This window comes from Moschus berezovskii, chromosome 27 (assembly GCF_049115385.1).
Source record: "Moschus berezovskii isolate FMDL1 chromosome 27, NW_MosBer_1.0, whole genome shotgun sequence".
NCBI lineage: Eukaryota > Metazoa > Chordata > Mammalia > Artiodactyla > Moschidae > Moschus > Moschus berezovskii.
The window spans coordinates 6,639,465-6,663,675 of NC_142486.1; the positions used below are offsets into that span (position 1 = coordinate 6,639,465).

The 24,211-nt window shown below is 46.8% G+C and overlaps 1 long non-coding RNA gene across 1 annotated transcript; it reads left to right on the top strand.

Annotated features, from left to right (window-relative positions):
- The first annotated feature begins 13,200 nt into the window (after window positions 1–13,200).
- LOC148773624 (uncharacterized) lies at window positions 13,201–23,525 on the top strand. Its single transcript, XR_016036659.1, has 3 exons — window positions 13,201–13,297; window positions 14,995–15,090; window positions 22,996–23,525. It is a non-coding gene; the product is annotated as an uncharacterized LOC148773624 (long non-coding RNA).
- The last annotated feature ends 686 nt before the right edge of the window (window positions 23,526–24,211 follow it).

Here is a 24,211-nt window from a genome sequence, read left to right on the forward strand (position 1 = left end):
GGGCCCAGGCGGGGGTGCTCTCAGCCTCCTGCCCTTTGCCTACTCCTCTCTCCTCCCCAGCGAGGTCCAGAGGAAGAGCCAGGGCTTTAGGGCTCATCTAGCTGGCCTCTTGGAGCCTCATTTTCTGTTCCAAAAAGGGAGAATAAGAAAGCTGACTTGTCAGGGCTGGAGAAGCAGACAGAAGCCCCCAGACAAAACCCCAGGCACATGACAGACGCTCAGCCAGTCCTACGTGCCCCTCCTCGCCCCTCTCCCTCCACCCCTGCCCCAGATGCACAGGTTCTCGCTTTCGTTGTTCAGTTGCTCAGTCATGTCCGACTCTTGGCAATCCCATGGACTGCAGCACGCCAGGCTTCCCTGTCCTTCACCGTCTCCCGGAGTTTGCTCAGACTCATGCCCTTCAGGCCAGTGATGTTATCTAAACATCGCATCCCCTATCGCCCCTTTCTCCTTTTGCCTTCAGTCTTACCCAGCATCAGGGTCTTTTCCAATGAGTCAGCTCTTCAAATGCCTCACGCCTCTGCTCTTTCTGACTCTTGCCCTGGACATGTCTGCATCACCCTATCCCCACCTTGTGCCCCAAGGATGTCACAGAGCTGTCAGACAACCCAGAACCAGGCGAAAGGCTACTGCTGTAGCCAAATGGACACAAGATAGGGTTTGGGAACAAACCCTAACCTTACCTAACCTCACCCTAACTCTAATCCTGCCTGGAAGCAGCTGTGTGCCATGGGGCAACTCAGGTTGTCTCTGGCCTCAGTTTCTCCCCCTGAAGAACAAAGTTTGGGGCCTCTAGGACTCCTTCCAATTCAGCCTTTCTGGGCTCCATGGCCGTGAAACTGGGCTCAACTCAGCAGAAGATGATAGTGGGTCCTAGCTGGACCCTCCAAGATCCCCTCTGCCCCTTGCCTGCTCCCAGAGAAAGAGGGGAGGGGACAAAGGTCAAAATCAAACTGTGGGCTTCAGGACTCCTACCCCGCTTGTGTTGTCATCCTGGGATTGCCTGGGTGGGGAGGGAAGGGAGCTCGGGGCAGACATGGGGGCTCCCTCTGGGCCCTGTCAATGTTATTCAAGCAGCCACGTCCTCGACTTGGTCCAGACCTGAGCTCACGGCCCCAGAAGCAGGGGTCGCGGGGGAAGAGGGGGCGCGGCTCCTATCCCCTTGCCCCAGATCGTGGACAGCTCTCCTTCAAGGCAGAAATGGAGTCGGGGAGGGGGAGAAAGTACCCCTGAGCGTAATCAGGGAGACCATGGCCTCCTTGATCCAAACCTGCCCGCAGGAGGCAAGGCCTTCTTTGGGGGCCAACCTGAGAGCTGAGGGGGCCAATGAAGAGGATGGAGGTGGGAGGAGGGAGAGGGAGGCTGGGCAGAGTGGGACAGTGGCTTGGCTTGCTCTAAAGGGAAGATTCATCACTGATTTGAAATCTGCTGTCCCTTGGCACAGATTTTCCCAGGATAACATCACCAGATGCTGATATCTTATCAGTAGTAAGAATGACACCCTCTCTCCCAGTCCTGGCATTTTCAATGCCTTCCAGACAATGGCGGCATCTGGGGCCCCGTGATATGCCTTAGGGAAGATCTTTCTGGGTCCCTCTCATCCCTCTGCCCCCTGCCCTTTTCCTTTCTCCCTGCTCCTCCATGCCCTCTTTCTGGCCCTCTCTTCCCTTCCCTCTCCCTGTCTTCTTTTCTTCCCACCTTCCCCCATCACCCCTTAGCCTCTAACCACATTCTGGACTCTGGGACTCATTGCATCTCTGGCTTCAGTCTCCTTGTCTGTGAAATGGAGACTTTCAGACTCTCTGCTCCTGGATTCTGTGGTCCTCTCTCTGGGCCTGGCATCCACTAGTCTGGAGACCCCTGGCCAGCTTTGAGTGGCATCTGATTCTCCCATGTGTTTTCTCTGGGGACCCAGAGCCACATATACTTCCTCAGGCTACATGGCTGAAGGGCCTTAAGAAACATTCTAGTGGCCTCTGCCTGGCCTTGCCCTGTCCCAGCAGACACACCCGCTCCCGCTGCCCTCCCTTGCAGCACATCCTGGTTATACTGGCCATGAAAGAAACACAATGTCCTTTCAGCCCAGGGCAGGCATGTCCAGGCTTGCCAAGTGCCTTCTCCTTGCCCACACCCGACATGAATGGGACCCAGGACTGGTTGCTAAGCCCTCTGCCGACAGCAGGCCCCTCTCTCCTTTCCACCTCCCCCTTTCCTCTCCCTGCCCACCCCCATCCTACCCGGGCCCTTTCACTTGCCCATGGTCCCTGTTTCCACCGCTGTCCTACTGTCATCCTCCTGCTGAGAGAGTCTGGGGAAGTTAGACTCAAGCCTCTATCGCTCCCACACCCCCACCCCACCCGGAATAAGGCCCTCATCCTCTGAGGAGCTCTCCTGGGGGTCTCCACTAACTTATCTCCCATCAAACCCACCCTGGCAGCAACAGGTGATCAGAAAGTAGGTTCACTTCCCGTGACTGCCTTAACAAATTACCACAACCAGGATGGCCTAGAACAACAGGGGTTTATTGTCTCACAGTCACAGAGGCCAGAAGTCCAAAGCTGGGCTGTCAGCAGGGCTGTGCTCTCTCTGAGGTCGGCGGGGAAGGGTTTGCTCCAGGTTCCTCCCCTGGCTTCTGGTCACTGGGTGTCGATCTTGGCTTGTGGCTACATCACCCCGTTGGTTCCCTTTACCTTCATGTGGCCTTTTGTGTCTGCGTTCAAACTTCCCCTTTTTACGAGGGCACCAGTCATTTTGGATTAGGGTCCCACCCTACTCCAGTGTGACCTCATCTGAGCTAAGTTTATCTGCAATGACCCTATTTCCCAATGTCACAGTCTGTGGTACTAGGGGTTAGGACTTCACTATATGAATCTGGGGAGGGGTGGACACCATGCAACCCGTAACAGAGGCCTTGAGGAGTTTGAAGCACAGAAGTCATTTGACGAATGTGTTTTGAAGCAATCGCTCTAGCTGTGATGTAGAGGACTATTCGGGGTGGAGACCCAAATGGGAAGCAAGGAGGTGGGTGGGTGGGGATGATGCCAAAAACTCAGCCTCTTTGCCCTGGGGCCGAATTGAAACTCAGAGACAGACTTTTGGGTAAATTTAAAAAGAACAGCTTTATTGCTTTGCCAGGCAAACGGGGAAAAGGTGCGCTTCTGCCCTTGGAAACCATGTCCCAACCTGGGAGGGATTTGGTGAGAAGCTTTATAGAAATGAAAGTGCTAGTTGCTCAGTCATGTCTGACTCTTTGCGACCCCATGGACTGTAGCCCGCCAGGCTCCTCTATCCATGGGATTCTCCAGGCAAGAATACTGGAGTGGGTTGCCATGCCCGTCTCCAGGGGATCTTCCCAACGCAAGGATCGAACCTGGGTCCTCTGAGCCTGAGCCTGGCGGGCTACAGTCCGTGAAGTCACAAAGAGTCGGACAAGACTGAGCAACTAATAGTTAACAGCAATGATTCAAGGGTGGGGCTGCTGATAAGGTTTAGGGTGTGTGCAGGCCTGCATTCCTTTAATGTGGTCTTTATTTACTTATTGACTGTGTTCTTAGTTTCATCACTTGGAATCTACCTTGTGGTTTGTGGGCTCTCTAGTTGAGGTGTGAAGGTTCAATAGTTGTGGCAAGCTGGCTTAGTTGCCCATCCACCACCCTCCCAGCATGTGGGATCTTAGTTCCCCCACCAGGGATCAAAGAGGAAAAAAATATCAAACTACACAGCAGTCCTATCTTTAATCCATTTCCTGGCTCTACCAGTTTCCTAGGGCTGTAACAAGAAGTATCACAAACAGATGACTTAAAACAACAGAAATATATGGGCTCACAGTTACAAAGGCCAGAAGTCCAAAGCCAAGGTGTCAGCAGGGCCATGCTCCCTCCAAAGGCAGCAGAGAAGGATCTGTTCCAGGCCTCTCCCCCTGGCTTCTGGTGATTTGTCAGCAATCATAGGGCTTCCCCTGTGGCTCAGACAGTAAAAGAATCTGCCTGCAATTCCTGGATTGGGAAGATCTCCTGGAGGAAGAAGTGGCAACCCATCCAGTATTCTTGCCTGGAGAATCCCATGGTCAGAGAAGTCTGAGCCTGGCGGGCTACAGTCCTTGGGGTTGCAAACAGTGAGACACAACTGAGCAACTAACACTTTCACTTCCGGTGTTTCTTGGCTTGCAGCCATATCACTCTGATCTCTGTCTCCATGTTCTTGTCCTTCTCCGTGTGCCTGTGTGTGTCCAAATTTTGCCTTTTGAGAAGGACACCAGTCATTGTGGGTTATAGTGAGAAATGGATGAAGCACAAGCTGGAATCAAGATCGCTGGGGGAAATATTAATAACCTCAGATATGCAGATGACACCACCCTTACAGCAGAAAGTGAAGAGGAACTAAAGAACCTCTTGATGAAAGTGAAAGAGGAGAGTGAAAAAGCTGGCTTAAAATTCGACATTCAAAAAATGAAGATCTTGGCATCTGGTCCCATCACTTCATGGCAAATAGATGGGGAAACAATGGAAACAGTGACAGACTTTATTTTCTTGGGCTCCAAAATCACGGCAGATGATGACTGCAGCCACGAAATTAAAAGATGCTTGCTCCTTAGAAGAAAAGTTATGACCAGTCTAGACAGCATATTAAAAAACAAAGACATTACTTTGCTGACGAAGTCCATCTAGTCAAAGCTGTGGTTTTTCCGGTAGCCATGTATGGATGTGAGAATTGGACCATAAAGAAAGCTGAGCACTGAAGAATTGATGCTTTTGAACTGTGGTGTTGGAGAAGACTCTTGAGAGTCCCTTGGACTGTGAGGAGATCATTGGTCAATCCTAAAGGAAATCAATCCTGAATATTCATTGGAAGGACTGATGCTGAGGCTGAAGCTCCAATACTTTGGCCAACTGATGCCAAGAGTCAACTTATTAGAACAGACCCTGATGCTGGGAAAGATTGAAGGCGGGAGGAGAAGGGGACGACAGAGGATGAGGTGGTTGGATGGCATCACCAACTCGATGGACATGAGTTTGAGCAAGCTCTGGGAATTGGTGAAGGACAGGGAAGCCTGGTGTGGAGTTGCAAAGAGTCAGACACGACTGAGTGACTGAACTGAACTGAACTGAGAAATGGAATATCTCCTGCTGTATCAGTACACAAGGATGTCACAGTCATTAGAGATAGCAGCTCTCAGGAAAGAGTCCTGAGTCCTCAGGAAAGAGAGGAATACCTGCTATCCGGCAGCCATCAAGCTGCAGCCCTCCCATCCCCCACAGTAAACCTGAGAAAGGAAACACAGGATGTGAGAAACACAGGATACTGGTACCAATAGCTGAGATGCATATGAAAGGAATGATTTCAGTGAGCCCAGACTCTTGCATATTCCCGTACATGTTCCGTGGCTCAGTCATGTCTGACTCTTTGTGATCCCATGGACTGTAGCCCGCCAGACCTCTCTCTCCATGGGATTCTCCAGGTGAGAATACTGGAGTGGGTTGCCGTTTCCTTCTCCAGGGGAGCTTCCTGACCCAGGGATTCAACCTGTGTCTCCTGCGTCTCCAGCATTGACAGATGGATTCTTTACCACTGAGCCACCTGAGAAACCCTTCCCATACATAGTGAAATTTGCTCAGTTGTGTCCAACTCTTTGCGACCCCATGGACTGTATATAGTGTCCATGTGTCCTTGGAATTCTCCAGGCCAGAATACTGGAGTGAGTAACCTTTCTCTTCTCTAGGGGATCTTCCCAACCCAGAAATTGAACAGGGGTCTTCTGCATTGCAGGCAGATTCTTTACCAACTGAGCTATCAGGGAAGCCATTCCCATACATAGAAAAGTGCTAAATTCCTTAACTTGGGATATCTGGTTTTCTTTAATTATCAATAATCTTCTGATGTTCAGACTAGCTGCCCTTTATCACAAAACTTCTGTACAACCTGGCTCCTCCTCTCATCTCCTCAGAGCTGTTCTCTCAGGGTTGCTGGAGATACTGCCTCCCAGACTTGAAGTCCTAAAATTTCCCACCGAATAAAACATAACTCTCAACTTTTAGGTTGTGAATTTTTTTTAAGTCGATGGGGTTTATCCTAAGGACCTCATTTTAACTTCATTACTTCTGTAAGACCTGTCTCCAAATAAGGTCACATCCTGAGGTACTGAGGGCTAGAATTTCAATATATCCTTTTTTGGGGGGTTGAAGGGACATTTCAATATATAGTGGTTGCCAAGAATCAAAAAACTAGCTAGCATATTGGGTGTGGGAAACAGGCACAGCCATGGAGGGGTAAAGGGAGTGCAACTGGTACCGTTCTACAGGAAGAAGTAACATTACTTATACTCTTTCACTGGGCAATTTCGATGTTTAGGATTTACCCCACAGGTCCATTCAAAAACCCATCCAAGGTCGCTTGTACAAGGAAATTCAGATTCCCTTCAACAAAGGACAAGACCTGACTCTATTGGTTTTCTATCACTACCCTGACAAAGTAGCACACATTTAGTTCAAACAACACCCTTTGATTATCCAATAGTTTTGTGGATCAGAAGTCTGGGCACAGGGGTGGTTCTGCTGAGTTCTCAGCTTAGACACTCATCAGGCTGAAATTAAGGAGTCAGCCAGGCCATGTTCATTGCTGGGGGCTCCGTGGAGGAATCCACTTCCAAACTGATTCAGGTTATTGGCGAGATTCCCAGGAGGGCCCCTCCACCTACAGAGCCAGCATCGGAATGCCCTCATGCTTCAAATTTCTCTGATTTCCTTTCTGCTCTTTCCTCTGCTTTTAAGGACTCATGCGATAATACTGAGCCTGCCCTGATAATCCAGGCTAATCTCCCTATTTTAACTGATTAGCCAGCTGACTAGTAACAGGAATCCTGTTACTCTATTTTGGCCAGAAGCAGAAGGACAATCACTTCGGTGAAAGCCTTTGATTAGTGTTTAATCTATATCACATTCTTGGGCTTCCCAAGTGGCTTAGTGGGTAAAGAACCTGCCTGCAATGCAGGAGACAAAAGAGACACAGGTTTGATCCCTGGGTCAGGAAGATCCCCTGGAGAAGGGCATGGCAACTCACTCCAGTATTCTTGCCTGGAGAATCCTGTGGCCAGAGGAGCCTGGCAGGCTGAAGTCTCAGTTCAGTTCAGTCGCTCAGTCGTGTCCGACTCTCCGCGACCCCATGAATCACAGCACGCCAGGCCTCCCTGTCCATCACCAAATCCCGGAGTTCACTCAAACTCATGTCCACAGAGTCGGTGATGTCATCCAGCCATCTCATTCTCGGTCGTCCCCTTCTCCTCCCGCCCCCAACCTTTCCCAGCATCAGAGTCTTTTCCAGTGAGTCAACTCGTTGCATGAGGTGGCCAAAGTATTGCAGTTTCAGCTTCAGCATCAGGATTGATCTCCCTTAGAATGGACTGGTTGGATTTCCTTGTGGTACAAGGGACTCTCAAGAGTCTTCTCCAACACCACAGTTCAAAAGCATCAGTTCTTCGGCGATCAGCTTTCTTCACAGTCCAACTCTCACATCCATACATGACCACGGGAAAAACCATAGCCTTGACTAGACAGACCTTTGTTGGCAAAGTAATGTCTCTGCTTTTTAATATATTATCAAGGTTGGTCATAACTTTCCTTCCAAGGAGTAAGTGTCTTTTAATTTCATGGCTGCAGTCAGCATCTGCAGTGATTCTGGAGCCCCAAAAATAAAGTCTGACACTGTTTCCACTGTTTTTCCATCTATTTCCCATGAAGTGATGGGACCAGATGCTGTGATCTTTGTTTTCTGAATGTTGAGCTTCAAGTCTACAGGGTTGCAAAGAGTTGGACATGACTGAGAAGACTGATGCAACTGAGTGTGTTCTTGGCTAGTCAAATTCCATGAAATGCTTTAAGTTGTATTTATTAAATTAATGCATTTCTTATTTAAAGATTTCCATCTTTTTTGATGAATAAACAAAAGCTTTCCAACTACCCAAGAAACCCCATAAATCTAATACAATTAAATTTGCTTTTTAAAGCTTTCTCCACACTTAATTTTACAAACCCAATAAATTAAATACATCTATATGATGACCCCTGGAGAAGGAAATGGCAAGCACTCCCATATCCTTGCCTGGAAAACCTCATTGACAGAGGAGCCTGGCAGGCTACAGTCCAAGGGGTCGCCAAGAGTCAGACATGACAGAGCGCCTACACAGCACAGAACAGCACAATGAATCTCAAGGTCTCTTAAGTGTTCTAACACCATTTACAACCTCAGCAAGATTTAATATAAAATTGCAAGTCTAAATCACTCACTCAGTTATATACTTCAAACTAAACCAAGGTGGACATTCCAATAGGCCAAATTCTCTTGAGTGTTACAAACATATTAAATCCCAAATGTAAGGAAATTATTTGATCAAAAAATATTAATACTAAAGATCTGAACTTCTTTAGGATGACTGATGGCTCAGCAGGTAAAGAATCTGCCTATAATGCAGGAGACACAGGAGACACATGTTCAATCCTTGGATCAGGAAGATCTCCTGGAGGAGGAAATGGCAACTCACTTCAGTATTCTTGCTTAAAAAAACCCATGGACAGAGGAGCCTGACCAGCTACAGTCCAAAGGGTCACAAAGAGTTGGACACGACTGAGGACAAGACAAGAGCAATTCTATTAAATATCTGCTCCTGGGATTAACCAAGACCCTTCCCTGTAGCAGTTAGGATATTTTAAAATCTGCTGTAACAAATATGCCCCAAATGTATAATGGCTCAACCACAATAGAAGATTTTATTTTCTTGCTTATATGACTGTGCTCCTGATTGGCAGGTAGCTTTCCTCCATGTGGTGATTCAGGGATCTAGGTTCCTTCTTCAGAGGCTTTGCTAGTTAGTCCCTTGGGTCTCCTCACCATGCATCTCTACCTAGAAGGGAAATCAGTACCACCAGGGAAGTTGATGGATCAGGTCTGGAAGTGGCATCCATCATTTTGCTCACATTCCATTGGAAGGGACTTAGTCATGCGTATTTAGTAACTTCCCTGAAATCCAGCTCCTGAATTGGGTGTGAGCTCCCTTTCTTACAGCTGAGCAATTAGACATTATCCCCACCTCCCCGAACACTTACAAGACCTCATCCCCTACCCCTAGCTTCTTGCTTTGCTTCCATGTGTATTAAGTCCTGATGCCAAATTTCTAGGCTGTGAGACAAACAATGCGGTTGAGGTACCAAGGCCCTTCCAGAGAAAAGTGGGTGAACTCATGGAAGTTGTGAGAGAATGAGGACTCCTAGAATGGGAAGGAGAATTATAGTTTCAGGAGACTAACTTCCTTTTCTCTCCTTCGGATCTCAGGGAGGACAGGGTGTCTGGGATGGAGGAAGGTGTGTATCCCAAGAGGACCCCCAGTGCCAGTAACTATGGAAGAGCTATAAAGTGAGGTACTGAGGCTCTGGAGGTACTGAGAAGGGGGCGCATTTATGCAAAGGGATTGGAACAATCCCCAGTAGGCTAGCAAAGGAACCAGATTTTACAGTCCAGGACTACTTGTCTTCTGGGGCCTTACAAAGATTCTTCAGGGGTAGAAGGGAAGCAACCAGGGTCTGTGGAAGGGATTTCAGGCTCATCTCAATTCAAAACAGATTAGAAGAAAAGGCAAGAGAAACCCAAATATGCCTGGGACAATTACTGTCACGGCAAAGGCCATGACTGCAGGGGCCACAACTGGTGTTGGTCATCTCTCTGAAGGTGATGGTCCGACCTATCTTTCTGTTATCCACTTGTACTTACCAAGGGGGAAGAGGAGATAGACCACAGTGCTGGGAAACTCTCAAACAGAAACACCATGGAAGCTCTGATAGTTGCAGCCCTCCCACTCATTCCAAGAAGCTTGTGCCACCTGGCAGCTCAGTTTCAGCACCAAGGACAGCGCCCCAATCTTTTTTTTTTTTTTTTCCCCCTCCCACTTAGAGCCGAGATCCCTTAAAACACTGGCCTGAACTTGCCATTAAACAAAATGCTCTTGTAAGATTCACTGCATTCCATTGTTATGAAAAACGTTATGTTTTTAAGCACAGAGAATTTTCATTTAATATATAGTATTATGAGTATTTTTAAGTTCTTATTTTTATCTGCAGGTTCTGATTTTTTTGTTAGTCCATATCATCATATCTATCTAATAAATAAAAACAAGAAAAACAACTTCATTAAATTTTTCGTGGTTCCCAGACCTTTCTCCAGTCAATGCCCTATGCAAGCTTCTGTTTCTAGCCTGCCAGTCTCTCTCTCTTCCTCTGGGATATAGATTCTGATAAGTTTGGCCTCAAGATGACAAGAGGGAAGTCTGAAGCCAGGAAGTATGCCAGTCGCTGACCTCCCCCACCATCATTTGTTGAGCCCCAAGGATGCCACAAGTGAGGCCGGACCAGACATGCTCACATGATACAAATACACACTTCCTCACGCAAGAGAACTGCGTTCTCTTTCTGGAAATGGGCTCATGTGTCTTTACATAGATCTGAAAGGATAGAGTCCTGGGTTCTCATTCCAGCTTTCTCATCAACTCCCTGAGTTACATTTGGGAAAAATTATATTTGACCATTTGGACACAATTTTGCCTTCTGTTGTATAAAAACTAGGTTGCTTGTAAAGCATCCCTTATGGATGTCATTTTTAACATTTTTAAGATGTTTTATTACTGTTCCTGCCATGCAGCTCAAGATTCATTTTGTTCTGGAAGGTGTCTCCCACAGGCCATACCAGTTAGACTTTAACCTAAGAAAGAAGCTAAGTTCTGCTGCCCCCTCATGGACATTTGGAGCATCTGCAGGCATCCTTCAGCTTCTCCCCTATGAGAGATCTTTAGCCTTCACTTGCTTTTTTCTATTTGCCATCTGACTACCCAGATCCTAAAACTGGGCTGTCTTAGTCCATCCTGACTTCTATGACAGAATGCCATGGAACTGGGTGACTTAAAAACAATAGAAGTTTATTCTTCACCCTTTTGAAGGCTGGGGAATCCAAGATTAAGGAGCTGACAGACTCCGTGTCTGGTGAGGGCCCACTTCCTGGTTCAAAGACAGCTGTCTTTCTGCAAACCTTCCCACATCTTCCTCTCTAGGACCTGACTCATCCCAAAACTCCAGTTCCACTTCCTCCAGGAAGTCTTCTTTGGTAACAACTCTTCACAATTAATAGCTCTCACCTATGTCTTTCTGTCTTAGCTCTGGCTGCTACAACAAAATACCATACAGTGGGTGGCTTAAACAATGGATTTTGATTATCCCACAATTCTGGAGGCTGGAAGTCCAAGACCAAGCGGCTAACAAGATCGCTTTCTGGTGAAGGCTCTCTTCCTGGCTTGCAGAAGGCCCCTTGCTTGCCATATGCTCACATGACCACTTTTTCTGTGATGCCCACACCAGAGGTGGGGGAGGGGGCAAATAAGCAAGCTGTCTGGTAACTCTTCTTCTAAGAGCTCTAATCCCACCGGGCCAAGGCCCTGCCCTCATGACCTCATCTCACTCCACCTCCCAAAGGCCCCATCTCCAAAAACCATCACATTGGGGGTTGGGGCAGGGGGTGCACAAGTTTTCAATCCACGGCACTCCCTAACACTGCTATACACACTTCTTACATCACATTCACAGTTTTCCCTTACGTCTGTCCCCTCAGGGTGAGGTCGTGTCTTTGTTCCCCTCTCTGCTCCCACAATGCCCAGCACAGTGCCATGTTCACAGAAGATGCCATTAATGCTTGTTAAATTTAATTGAATCAAGACTCATCTCCACAAAGTCTTTAAAAGCATCTCCTGCCGCATTCATCCATCCTTCTTCAGCCTCCTTCTGGGCTTGTGTCAACGTGACAAACCAGAATTCTTATTTGTTCTCTAATCGCGTCATACATAGGTATCTCGCGTCATACATAGGTATCTCGCGTCATACATAGGTATCTCCCTTCCTACAGAAAGCACCATGTTTGAAGCCCTAGAACCAATTCAGGCCATGCAAGTACAGGGAACTTGTACTTCCTTCCCTCTCACAGCCAAGATTGCCCTCACTGGAAAAGAAGGAATGGTCAGAAGAGCTTCTTCTTTCATCACAGCGGGGGCTGGGGTTTCAGGATAAGTAAACAGCCTCATCTTCTTCCCTCTCCTCTGGATCTTTCCAGATCACTTTCAGATACTCAGAGACCCTGGGAATGAAGTATAAAATAAACCTGGAGGTTCAAGGACTATCTCCTGATGTTAAACTAAGACTAATACCACTAGCCCACTCTCAAAATGTGTAGAGACGAGGGAGATTTTCCAAAGCATCCTCTAAAATCCAGCTCTAAAAGATTACAGTATAATCTTTAGATTAATAGCAAGGGTCTGGGCATTTAGAACCCCAGAGATTTTACTAGACCCGGGAAGACGTGACAGTTGTGTTTTGCTGCTGAGGGTGATGTGACTGTCGATGGCGTTTAGATTACACCCCCGGGTTGGGCAAGCCTGATTCATCTGTGATGATATGGCAGGCGGCAGGCGGGGAGCTGGCGGCTTCCTAAAGTCGGGCTGCCTGACAAGAGGCAGGGCTCGCAGGGGAGCCTGGCGGCTGAGGAAATTTACTGCGCGTCGTAGCCAAGAAAAGTGAAATTGGACCTGGGCGATAATCAGCCTGATTAGCTCAGTGCCTCCTGGAGAGAGCCAAGGGCAGGGAGGCAGTGCGGGGTGGGGGTGGGGAGGACAGGTCAGCCAGCACCAAGGTGGAGCCCCAAGGGCTGGGGTTTGCTAAGGTCAGGAGCAACTGGGGCCCAGAGAAGTGTATGGAGCAGGAAATTCAGAGAAAACAAGCCCCATGCCCAGTTGTGGGAGTGAGGGTGACTCAAAAGCAGCGATCAGGCTGAAGGCGAGGAGTGGGGATGTGTGGGCATGGTGGTGGGGAAGCCAGGACGGAGTAGGAGGACAGTGGGCAGAGCCGGGGTACCCACAGCACCCTCTCACTGGGCCCTGGTGGAGGGGTCACTCCTGGCCAAGTTAAAGGCTGACAACCCACCATCAGCAACCCCCCAGCCTCAGATCCCACCCTTGGAGACCCCTGTGTGTGTTCAGAGCAGAGATCACCAGCGTTGATTTTGGGGGCGGTCACGAGGCTCTTGTGCTGCGGCTGCAGGAACCCCGGCAGCTCTGGTTTGCAAGATAAAACGGCAGGCTGCTGACTCTGCCCTCTCCCTCCCTCCCTGTTTCCTGCTGTTGTTCAGTCCTTCAGTCGTGTCTGACTCTGCAGCACGCCAGGCTTCCCTGTCCTTCACTATCTCCTGGAGTTTGCTCAAGCTCATGTCCATTGAGTCGGTAATGCCATCCATCCATCTCATCCTCTGTCACCCCCTTCTCCTCCTGCCCTCAATCTTTCACAGCATCAGGGTCTTTTCCAATGAGTTAGTTGGCTTTTCACATCAGGTGGACAAAGTATTGGAGCTTCAGCTACAGCACCAGTCCTTCCAATGTACATTCAGGGTTGATTTCCTTTAGGATTGACTGGTTTGATCTCCTTACTGTCCAAGGAACTCTCAAGAGTCTTCTTCAGCTGCTGGCTCTTTCATGCCCAGGGCTGAGCTTCCGAGGTGGGGAGGAAGGGGAGGAAGGTACAGATACTCAGCTGTTTTCTCCTCATCTTCCTCCCTTACTGGAATGGGGCTGTCTGTACTGCAGAGACTGATGCTGAGAATATCCAGGTCTGGGATTTGGTCCAATAAGTCAGGGACGCCTGATTTGATGCTAGAGCAACCAAGCCTTTCCTGTGCCTTCCTCCCCTCTTAAACTTGAAGAGCAGGCTGAGCCCAGGAAGCCTGATGCTCTTCTTGGGAACAGCCCCTCCCTCAGCCTGGTTAATCCCCCCAAGACTCATCACCAGGCACCAGATCAAGATGCCTCCCCACACACACTCCAAGGAGAGGCTAACTCCCCTGTACTTGTTTCCCAGGGCTGCCATAACAGAGCACCACAACGTGGGCAGCTCACACACAGAAATGCATTCTGCAGCAATTCTGGAGTTCAGAAGTGGTGTCAAGATCGAGGTGTCAGCCGAGTTGGTTTCTTCTGTGGGCCTTGGGGAAGGATCTGTTCCCTGCCTCTCTCCTGGTTTCTGATGGTTGGCTGGCAATCTTGGCATTTCTAGGCTTGCAGAAGCATCACCCCTTCTGCCTTCATCTTCAGATGGCATTCTCCTTGTGTGCATCCAAATTTCCCCTTTGTATAAGGGCACCAGTCCTATTAGATGAGGGCCCAGTGGACTCCACCGTAACTTCATCTCAGTTTAACTAACTATATCTGCAAGGCCCTATTTCCAAATAAAGTCACATGCTGGGGTAGTGGAACTTAGGTTGGAGTCCAAATAACGATGGGGTGGGGGGGCTCAATTCAATCCACAGCGTGGCTCTTCTCTTGCAACTGTTCTCACACTTGGGTGAGGATCGGAATCACCATCGGGGGCCTCCCACTCTCATAATCTTTGCCTATTTTTCTTCGGATTGCTTGCATTTTAAAATTGATTTGCAGGAGCTTATTGCTTATGAATCCTACATCAATTTGACATATTGCAGGTGTTTTTTTCCAGCTGGACACCTGTATCTTAATTGTCTCTACAATGCCCTTTGTAGAACAGAAAAAAATTTTTTTCTCCTATATGTGGTTTGTGTTTTGAAGCTCCAGTTCAAAAAGTCTTCTCCTAAACAAAAATCTCAAAGATACTTTCCTGCACAATCTTCTGTTAGTTTTGTCATTTCATTTTTTACATTTAGGTTTGGACCCATGGGGAGTTCACTTCTGTATATGGTGAGTCAGAGGTCTGCATTAGTTTCCCTTTGCTATTGTAACAAATTACCATAAATTTAGTGACTTAAAAACCATGCACATTTATTATTTTATAGTTCTGGTAGTCAAAAGTCCAAAATGAGTTTTTTTGGGGGCTATAATCTAAGTATTAGCAGGGCTGTTCTCTTCTAAAGATTTTAAGGAGAATCTATTTTCTTGCATTTTCCAATTTCTAGAGGCCAACTGCATTCCTTAGCCTGTGGCCCTTTCCTCAATTCCAAAAGAAAAAAGAAAAACTGATGCTACGCTTCTCTCTCTCTCTCCGACCACAGGTAAGGTTTTCCACTTTGAAGGAATCATGTGATTAGACTGGACCCAAGATAAGAAGTGAAGTGAAAGTTGCTCACTCGTGTCTGACTCTTTGCGACCCCATGGATTATCCAGTCCATGGAATTCTCCAGGCCAGAATACTGGAGAGGGTAGCCTTTCCCTTCTCCAAGATAATCTCCCCCTTTTACAATTTAATCACTTCTACAAAATCCCATCTGCCATGGAAAATAACATTGTCACAGGTTCTGGGAATTAGGATGTGGACAACTTTGAAGTGAAAGTGAAGGTGTTAGTCGTTCAGCTGTGTCCGAGGCTTTGCAACCCCATGGACTTTAGGCCACCAGGCTCCTCTGTCTATGGAACACTCCAGGCAAGAATATTGGAGTGGATTGCCACTCCCTTCTCCAGGGGATCTTCCTGACCCAGGGATCAAACCCAGGTCTCCTGCATGGCAGGCAGATTCTTTACCATCTGAGCCACCAGGGAAGCCCATGGACATTTTTGGGAGACAGTTATTCAGTGAGCACAGGATCCAGCTTGATTTTTGCTCCATTTGGTGAAACGGTGTTCCCAGTGGCATCTGCCAACAGTCAATTCCCCTATCGATTTGTGGTGTCATATCTTCCATATGCCAAGTAGCTGCATTCACACAGATCTAATTCTGACTTCTCACTTCTGTTCCCTTGCCAGCACAAGTATCAGTGTGGTGTTGGCTGTTGTTTTTTAACTTCTGTTTTATAAAACATTTTTTTTAAAACTGGTAGAATGAGCCCTCCTGTTCAACATTTTCTTAACCATATGAGGACTTCATTCTGCCATATAAAGTTAGGGTTACATTGAATAGATTAGTTTGGGGAGAACTGTCATCTATGCAGTGCTAAGTCATCATATCCATGAGGATAGTATATTTTGCCTTTTATTCAAATCTTCTTTGAAGTCCCTCAAGGGAGTTTAAGCCTTTTCTTCTAAGGAGTAAAGGTTTTGATCATCAGCCTCCTAGGTATGTGTGTTGAGTTTTCCTCATATCAACAAGAAATTCTTTGACACGAACTGGGTGTCTTACTATTCAATTCAATTCTGACACTGTCTCCCTGGCGACAGAGAGTGTCTGATTCTGCAGGTAAAGTGTTCACTCCCCACAAGGCTGCCCTCCACTTCGGATGCTAATCCCAAGTCCAGGTTGTCATCTAACTTCTCATCAAATAGGTATAAATCAGAGGTTCCCATGACTTCCTCCTTAGGTTCAATTAACTTGCTAGAGTAGCTCAAGGAACTCAGGAAACATTTATTCAATAGATTACCAGTTTATTACAAATGATAATAAAAGATATGGATCAACAGTCAAATGAAGAGATACACAGTACAAGTTCCTGAATAAAGGAGCTTCTGTTCCCATGAAGTTTGGGGCTGGCACAGCAGCATGTGGAAGAGTTCTGGTTCACCAACTTGGAAGTTCTCCAAACCATGTCCTTTGGGGTTTTTATGGAAGTTCCATTACGTAGGCATCATTGATTGAATCACTGCCATTGACAGTTGATTCAACCTCCAGCCCCTTTCCCCTCCCTGGAGGTCAGGGAGGTGCGACTGAAAGTTTCAACCCTTTAACCACCTGGTTGGTTCTTCAGGTAACTAACCCGCAACCTTAGGTAGGGTCCAAAAGTCATCTCTGGAACCTAACAAAAGACACTTACTTTCAAGGCTCTAATCACTTAGGAAATTCCAAAGATTTTAGGAGCTCTGTCCCCCAAACTGTGGACAAAGATCCAATATATATTTCTCTGTCTAAATCACATCGCAAGGGGTCACATAGATCTCATTGATGGGAACACTGGGTGGGCATTCTCCAATTGTTTTTCCACTAGGTACTTTTCCTGGATCTTACCACATTCTCACACTTGGAATGGTGAATGACAGCTATTTGTCTGAATCTCTTGAATGATTGAGCTAACCATTAAAAGGCTTTAAATACTGAGATTTATGACTCTTCTCCCTTTGCCCTGGGCAGTGTGAGGGAATGGTTGCAAATGCCTCTGACGTTTAGGGTCAGGAAGATAGGATAATCCAGAGCAGACGTGGGGAAGGGAGTAGGAAGACAGCCAGGGATCCAGGAGGCCGACATGCCAAGAGGAAAGTTTCAAGAAGCATGGATCTCCTCTGCCAGACACGGAATAAGAAGAGCACAGACGAGGTGAAGGTCGTTGGTGACCTTGACCAGAGCCGCTTCCCAGGGAGCGTTGAGAACAAAAGCCCAATTGTAGTCAGTTCCAGAGAAAAAGGAAAACAAGACAGAGAATGGTAGGGCAGGCGAGGTCAGGCGGGGGACTGGTTTTCTTTTGTTTTAAGACAGGAAATATGCTAAATATGCTAAAGGGGCAAGAAGAAAGGTGGTTCTGCAGGGGAGAGGCAAAAACAGAAGCCATATCCTTGACTAAGTGGTGGGGGGCAAAACCCAGCCATGCTCGGCTGAGCCAGATTGAAACCTGAAACCAAAGGAAAGAAATCAGTAATACTGATTCCTTCTTGACTTCAATTTTTGATAATTTGTTCTTGATATATTTTTGCATTCATTGTAATTATTAAAATGTCATGTATATTAATTAATGACATTTGAGAGGTTTTTTTAGATTTTGCACCTGAGAAAGGAACCTTTGAGAGAGACATTCTAGTATAAGAGGGAGTATGCAGGAGGCGGGTGTATAAGAGTAACAGGGCAAGGGCCTCTGATGATTGGCAAGGGCAGCCCACAGGTTGACAGGCACAAGCAAAGCCCAGAAAGAAACAAGGAGAGGTGGATTGTACACTCCGCAAGGCAACGGACCGTGTTCCAGAATGCAGCTTCAGCGGGGATAGAGCTCCTCCAGGTGGGCATAAGCGGGAACGACAGCTCAGAATGGATGGGGCGGGGAGCCTAAGGCTCGCCCTGGCTCTCAGAGACCCGATTGGACCACCCCACTCCCTCCCCGAGAAGGGGCGCGGTCCCAGAGGGGAGGAGCAGTCTAGAGCAGAGCCAGTTTTGAGAAAGGAGTGATCAACAGTTTGAAAAGTCAGAATAGTCATAGGTGCCTCCTTGAATTTTGGCCTGACTGTTTGCACAGGTGCAGCAAGAGGTGAACGTTTAAGCCAGCCAATCACTTCAGGTATGCGGTATTGCACAAACTAAGATGAAAAGCTTACCCTTTTATGTGCAAATGTTCTAAAAGAATCTTGGCTTGGACCTTTAAAAGTCTTGATTATTTGCCCTTTTCTTCTAAGTCTAGGATCAAGGCCAAGAAAGTCCCTTTACACATGTCACCTGCAGCGCCTATGAGTGGAAGTGAAGTTCTTTCTCAGAGATGCTGCTGACATTTTACAAGGTTCTCACTATCAAGGAGCAGTCTTCTTTACCACTGTGAGACTGGGACTTTAAAAAAAAAAAAGATTAAAAACAGTATTACTGAAGTCGAGGAGTGTGAAAGGTAAAAGGAACCGACTATCAACCTGGGTTGCCAGGCAGGTTTTGCTGTCACTGGGCATCTGATCCCAGGGTCTTTTGTGCCGGGCTATGATGGCTGGCTGATCAGAGATAAGATGGAGTTTGAATGACTCGGAGCAACTTTGGTTGCTATAAGACTGAGTGACTCCAAGACTCACACCAACAAGAAAACTGGGACTGCATTGGCAGCTTGACATGCAGAAGGTGAGCATGAGCAGGCATTTGGAGACTGCCACCTGACTTGCTTGGACAGCGGGAGGTAGGATTCCTTTGGAGCAAGAGATAAGCATCAGTCATGCTTCTCAGAGAAAGTGGACACCTCCAGCCTGATGGGTTTAGGATGCACACAAACCTAAAGCAGACAGCCAGTCCATGTTGTCGCAGGGCCCCAGGTGAGGTCCGCCTCTATAATTTTACTTTTCAGTGACTATTATCCAATAATTTCATTTAAAACTATTTTGGAAGCATAACTACTTCCAGAATGTAATGGTTCTTTTTAATGATACTTGACTGTATCATTGGATGTAATATTGCTAAGTATTCCATGAGATGAGATGGTTAGATAGCATCACGGACTCAATGGTCATGAATCTGAGGAAACTTGGAGAGATTGCGAAGGAGAGGGAAGCTTGGGGTCACAAAGAGTTGGACCCGACTTAGCGACTGAACAGCAATGTCCTGTGAGACCTGCATGTCAGTTTCCTCTGGAAAACTGAGGGGAGCTGACGGAAAGTAAAAACCAGGGGAGGCATCTTCATATTTCAGAAGGTTATTAGCTTTTGCTATTCAACAACAACAAAAAATAATAAAATCCTCATAACTCGTTTGGAGAATTTGAGTGTTTTTCGTTTGTCATTATAAAAATCAAGGGCCATTTTATAACTTTTTAAAGTATGTAGCTGTTACATGTATGGTAATGTGTCTTCAGTGATAAACTCCTTTTAAGGAAAATTTTCTCTTTGAGTTAAACATGTTGTTTAAATAAATTTCTCATTTAAAATTTAATAACAAAAATAAAGACATCCTCAGATAAATACAAACAGAAGTCGTTGCTAGCCAAACTGTTTTACAGAAGGAAGTCCTTCAGATTGATAAGGAAGGACCCTGGATGGTAGGTTTAATCTCAGGAAAGAAAAGTACAGGAAATGGTAAATGTGTGGGTAAATCAAAACACTGATTTATATCTTTCCTTCCCTTACTGTCTTTTAAAAATGAAGCTGTTTAAATAATTATTATAAGGCTGTATTGTTGGGTTTTTAATACACATAGATGTAATAGATTTGACAAAAGTAGAATAAAAAAGGGGAAGAAATAGAACCACATTGCTATATTTTATTGGATTTAACTCATTATAGATCTGAAATAGTTTCTTATAAGTTACAGATGCATATTGTAGTTCCTAGAGCAATCACTAAGAAATGAGCTTAGAAAGATAGAAACAGTGGAATTAAAATAATACAACAGGAATATTTTAAAGAATTTATCAGTTACACCTTATATATATATATATTTTGGCTGATCTGGGTCTTTGTTGCAGCATGCACGGGCTTCTCTAATTGGGTTCTCTAGTTGGAACCCCTGGGTTTAGTTACCCCACTAAATGTGGGCTCTTAGTTCCCTGACTAGGGATAGAACCTGTGCCCTCTGCATTGGAAGGTGGATTCTTAATCACTGGACCATCAGGGAAGCCCCAGTAAAAATATTTATAACACGAGAGAAGGCAGTACAGAAGGAACACAGTTTCTTTGTGTTAATGGGACAGTTCTGTGTCTTGATTATTGTGGTGGTTGCATGGTGGTCATGCTTGTGATAAAATTGCATAGAACTAATACACGATACTCGGAGAAGGCAAGGGCAAGCCACTCCAGTACTCTTGCTTAGAAAATCCCATGGATGGAGCAGCCTGGTAGGCTGCAGTCCGTGGGGTAGCTAAGGGTCGGACACGACTGAGCAACTTCACTTTCACTTCTCACTTTCACACATTGGAGAAGGAAATGGCAACCGCTCCGGTGTTCTTGCCTGGAGAATCCCAAGGACGGGGGAGCCTGGTGGGCTTCCGTCTATGGGGTCACACAGAGTCGGACACGACTGAAGTGACTTAGCAGCAGCAGCAATACACAATAACAGGGGGCTCCCCAGGTGGTGCAGTGGTAAAGAATTCACTTGCCAATGCAGGAGACCCAAGAGATGGGGGCTTTATCCCTGGGTTGGGAAGATCCCTTGGAATAAGAAATGGTAACCCAATCCAGTATTCTTGCCTGGAAAATTCCATGGACAGAGGAGCCTGGCAGGCTACAGTCCTTGAGGTCATAAAGAGTTGGACATGACTAAGCAACTGAGCCCACACATACACAACATATACACACACACTTGAGTACATGTTAAAACTGATGAAATCTGAATAAGGTGTGCAGTCAAGTCCACAGCATCGTGCCAATGTCAGTTTCCTTATTTTTATATTGTACTATTGTATAGTGTAATTGTGTTGGTAATCATTTAACTGTATACATTGGCAAGACTCATTGAGCTCTCCAAGGAAATAGATGATTTTCATTGTACGTAAATTATACCTCAGAAAGCTAATTTAAAAATATAAAGCAATTTAAAAAAATAAACAAAAGAAACCATAAAGCAATAAATACTAGAGTCGCCTAAAGAAGGAGGAAGGAAGGGAAAGAGGGGGGAAGGAAACCACAACTTGGAAGTAACAGACACGGTGCAAGACGAAGAAAGCTCTCTCACACACACGCATCACACACAGCGCCACCAGCCACTGCAGCGACAGCAACGGTACCATCAGTCACAGCCTCAGGGAAGGAAGCGGTGAAAGGGACTCATGAGTGAGCATTGTGGCAGCAGAGTGGGAAAAACACAGGGACTGAAAGTTTAAGTTAGAGGAAACCTCCCAGGAAGCAGTACAAAAAAAGAGAAAAAATAAGATTAAACTTAAAATTAGAAGACCATCTGGGAGATGCAACATCTGAATGATGGAAGTTCCAGATGGGAAAACAGAGAAAGCAGAGGGGAGAGAATCAACAAAATACTTCAGGAGAATTTCCCAACCGCGAGACGCGTGTGTGTTGTGATTGACAAGTAGGCAAAAAGTGCATGTACACTATAAATACAACTATATACACAGTTGTCTAAAATATACTTACATGGAGAGAGACGTATGATATGAGTCTTTTAAATTTTATTTTAAATTATGCATATTTGTATAAATTAATCTCACCCCCAAGTGCCTGCAGAACAAAGTCCACACTTGCCTAATAAAATTTCTATAATGGCTCCCCGTTACCTTAAGGTCTTTGAGGATTCTCAACAAGAAATTGTGAAGCTTGTTCTGCCTGCATGCTCCCATCTCCCGCCACATCCCTCCACCCACCCGCACTCCCATCTTATCAGAACACCCAGCAGCAGAGGCTTCTTGAGGAACCCCCAGCATCTGGCAGGAACTCCTCCTTCTCCCCAGGTCTCCATGGTAACACTTAACCACTCGGTTGTAAGCTGAGTTATCCCTTGATTTGGATGCCTGATTTCAAGCAGAAGAAACCAATTTCCTGGGGTCGGCTGCACACTGTAGGCACTTTAAACAATTGTTCAATGTTTGGGGTGAGGGAAGGGCAATCATTATAATGCTGCTTCTTTCACGAAGCCTTCCTGATTCCCATACAACCACCACCACCATCTCTGCCATTCCAGGAGAAATCAAACTTTCCCTCTGTGTTGCCACAGCACTTTGTATTACTCAGTTTCCTCATCTGTAAAATGGGGGCAAGAATGCTACCTACCTTATGAGGTTCCTGTGAGGATTGAATTAGGCTATGTTTGGTGCCTTAGGGGTAAAGAACTCACCTGCCAATGAAGGAGATGTGGGTTTGATCCCTGGGTTGGGAAGATCTCCTGGAGAAGGAAATGGCAATCCACTCCAGGGGTATGCAGGATCTTAGTTACCCAACCGAAGATCGGACCCATGGCCCCTGCAGTGGAAGCACAGAGTCCTAACCACTGGATCACCAGGGAATATAAACTGCCCATGGGTGGGAAAATTATCTTGTTGATCTTTGTATATTGCACATATATATATATAACAGTCTAGCAGCTGTTGCTGTTGTTTAGTTGCTAAGTCATGTCCAACTCTTCTGCAACCCCATGGACTGTAGCCCACCAGGCTCCTCTGTCCATGGGATTTACCAGGCAAAAATACTGGAGTGGGTTGCCATGCTCTCCTCTGGGGGATCTTCCAGACCCAGGGATCGAACCCATATCTCCTATACTTTACCACTGAGTCACTAGGTAGCCATCCAGAAAATCTTCCTTGACTGCGCACAGACAAGCACACACGGGGTCTGTATGCGTGTGCAGGTGTGTACACACACTTGGGGACACACGTGGTCAGTACGTTTTTCTGTGCTCATCATGGCTGACCATCCAGTCTGCAGCGTTCGGCCGCGATGACCGCCTACCCCTTCTGGAGGTGCAGCATCCTCCAGCCAAGGCTCGTGGGACCTTCTCTCTCTTGGATTGCCACCTACGTCTCTGGAAGTACCCCTCAGCCTCTTCTCGCCCCAGGCCCTTCCCCGACTTGCCCTTGAACCTGTTTTCCTAGTGCCATCTCAGCCCTGCTCTTCTCACTTTGGACTCTGTTGGGCGAACTTCATCAAAACCACGGATTCGCTGGAGAAGTCCGGAAAAGTCACAAGCCTGGGTTATCACCTGCCGAACCCTCTGTGCTGACCTCCAGACCTGCAGAACCCGAAGGACTTCCTACTCTCCTCTGTCATCTCCCTTGCAGGGCCAATTACAAGACCCAAGCTGTTGTCACCTGCACCAGCTTGCTCACACCCGAGGCTCCCCTCCTCCACCCCCACCCTGCCCCTAGTGGCGCTGTGTCAGCTCAGACCCCTCTGCTTTCCACCTGGAAAACAAGCTCCCCTCTGTTCTCGCGGCTGATGCCAGAGTGAGTTCTCACCCGTTGTGTTTCTTCCTGAAATCCCATCCCTGTGAATAAATGGATGACTATCTGGGTCGCTGTGTGATGAATCAACTATGGCAAGGTGTTAACCGCAGAAACTAGGGGACAGACATGGGAGTGTTTGTTGCGATTCTTTCAACTCCTTTGTGCTTCATAATTTCCAGAAGGTGTTGGGGGAAATATCCTTCAGTGGCTTCTTTTGGCTTCGGGGATAAATCTCGGACTCTGTCATGTAGAACGTAAGACTCTGTGATCCAGCTGCTGCCTCCTCGGTGACATCATCTGCTACTACTGACATGTCCCTTTCCCACACATCGTTCCTTTTTAATTTTTAACTTTTTAAATTTTGTATTGGGGTACAATCGATTAGTAATGTTGTGATAACTTCAGGTGGACTGCAAAGGGACTCAGCCATAAATATACACGCATCTGTGCATGCGTGCTCAGCCATGTCCGATTCTTTGTGACCCCATGGGTTGTGGCCCGCCAGGCTCCTTTGTCCATGGAATTCTCCAAGCAAGAGTACTGGAGTGGGTTGCCATTTCCTACTCCAGGTGATCCTCCCTTGAAGATAGAACCTGCATCTCCAGCACTGGCAGGTGGATTCTTTACTACTGCTCCACCTGGGAAGCCCATATACATGTATCTAATCTCTCCTAAACTCCCCTCCAATCCA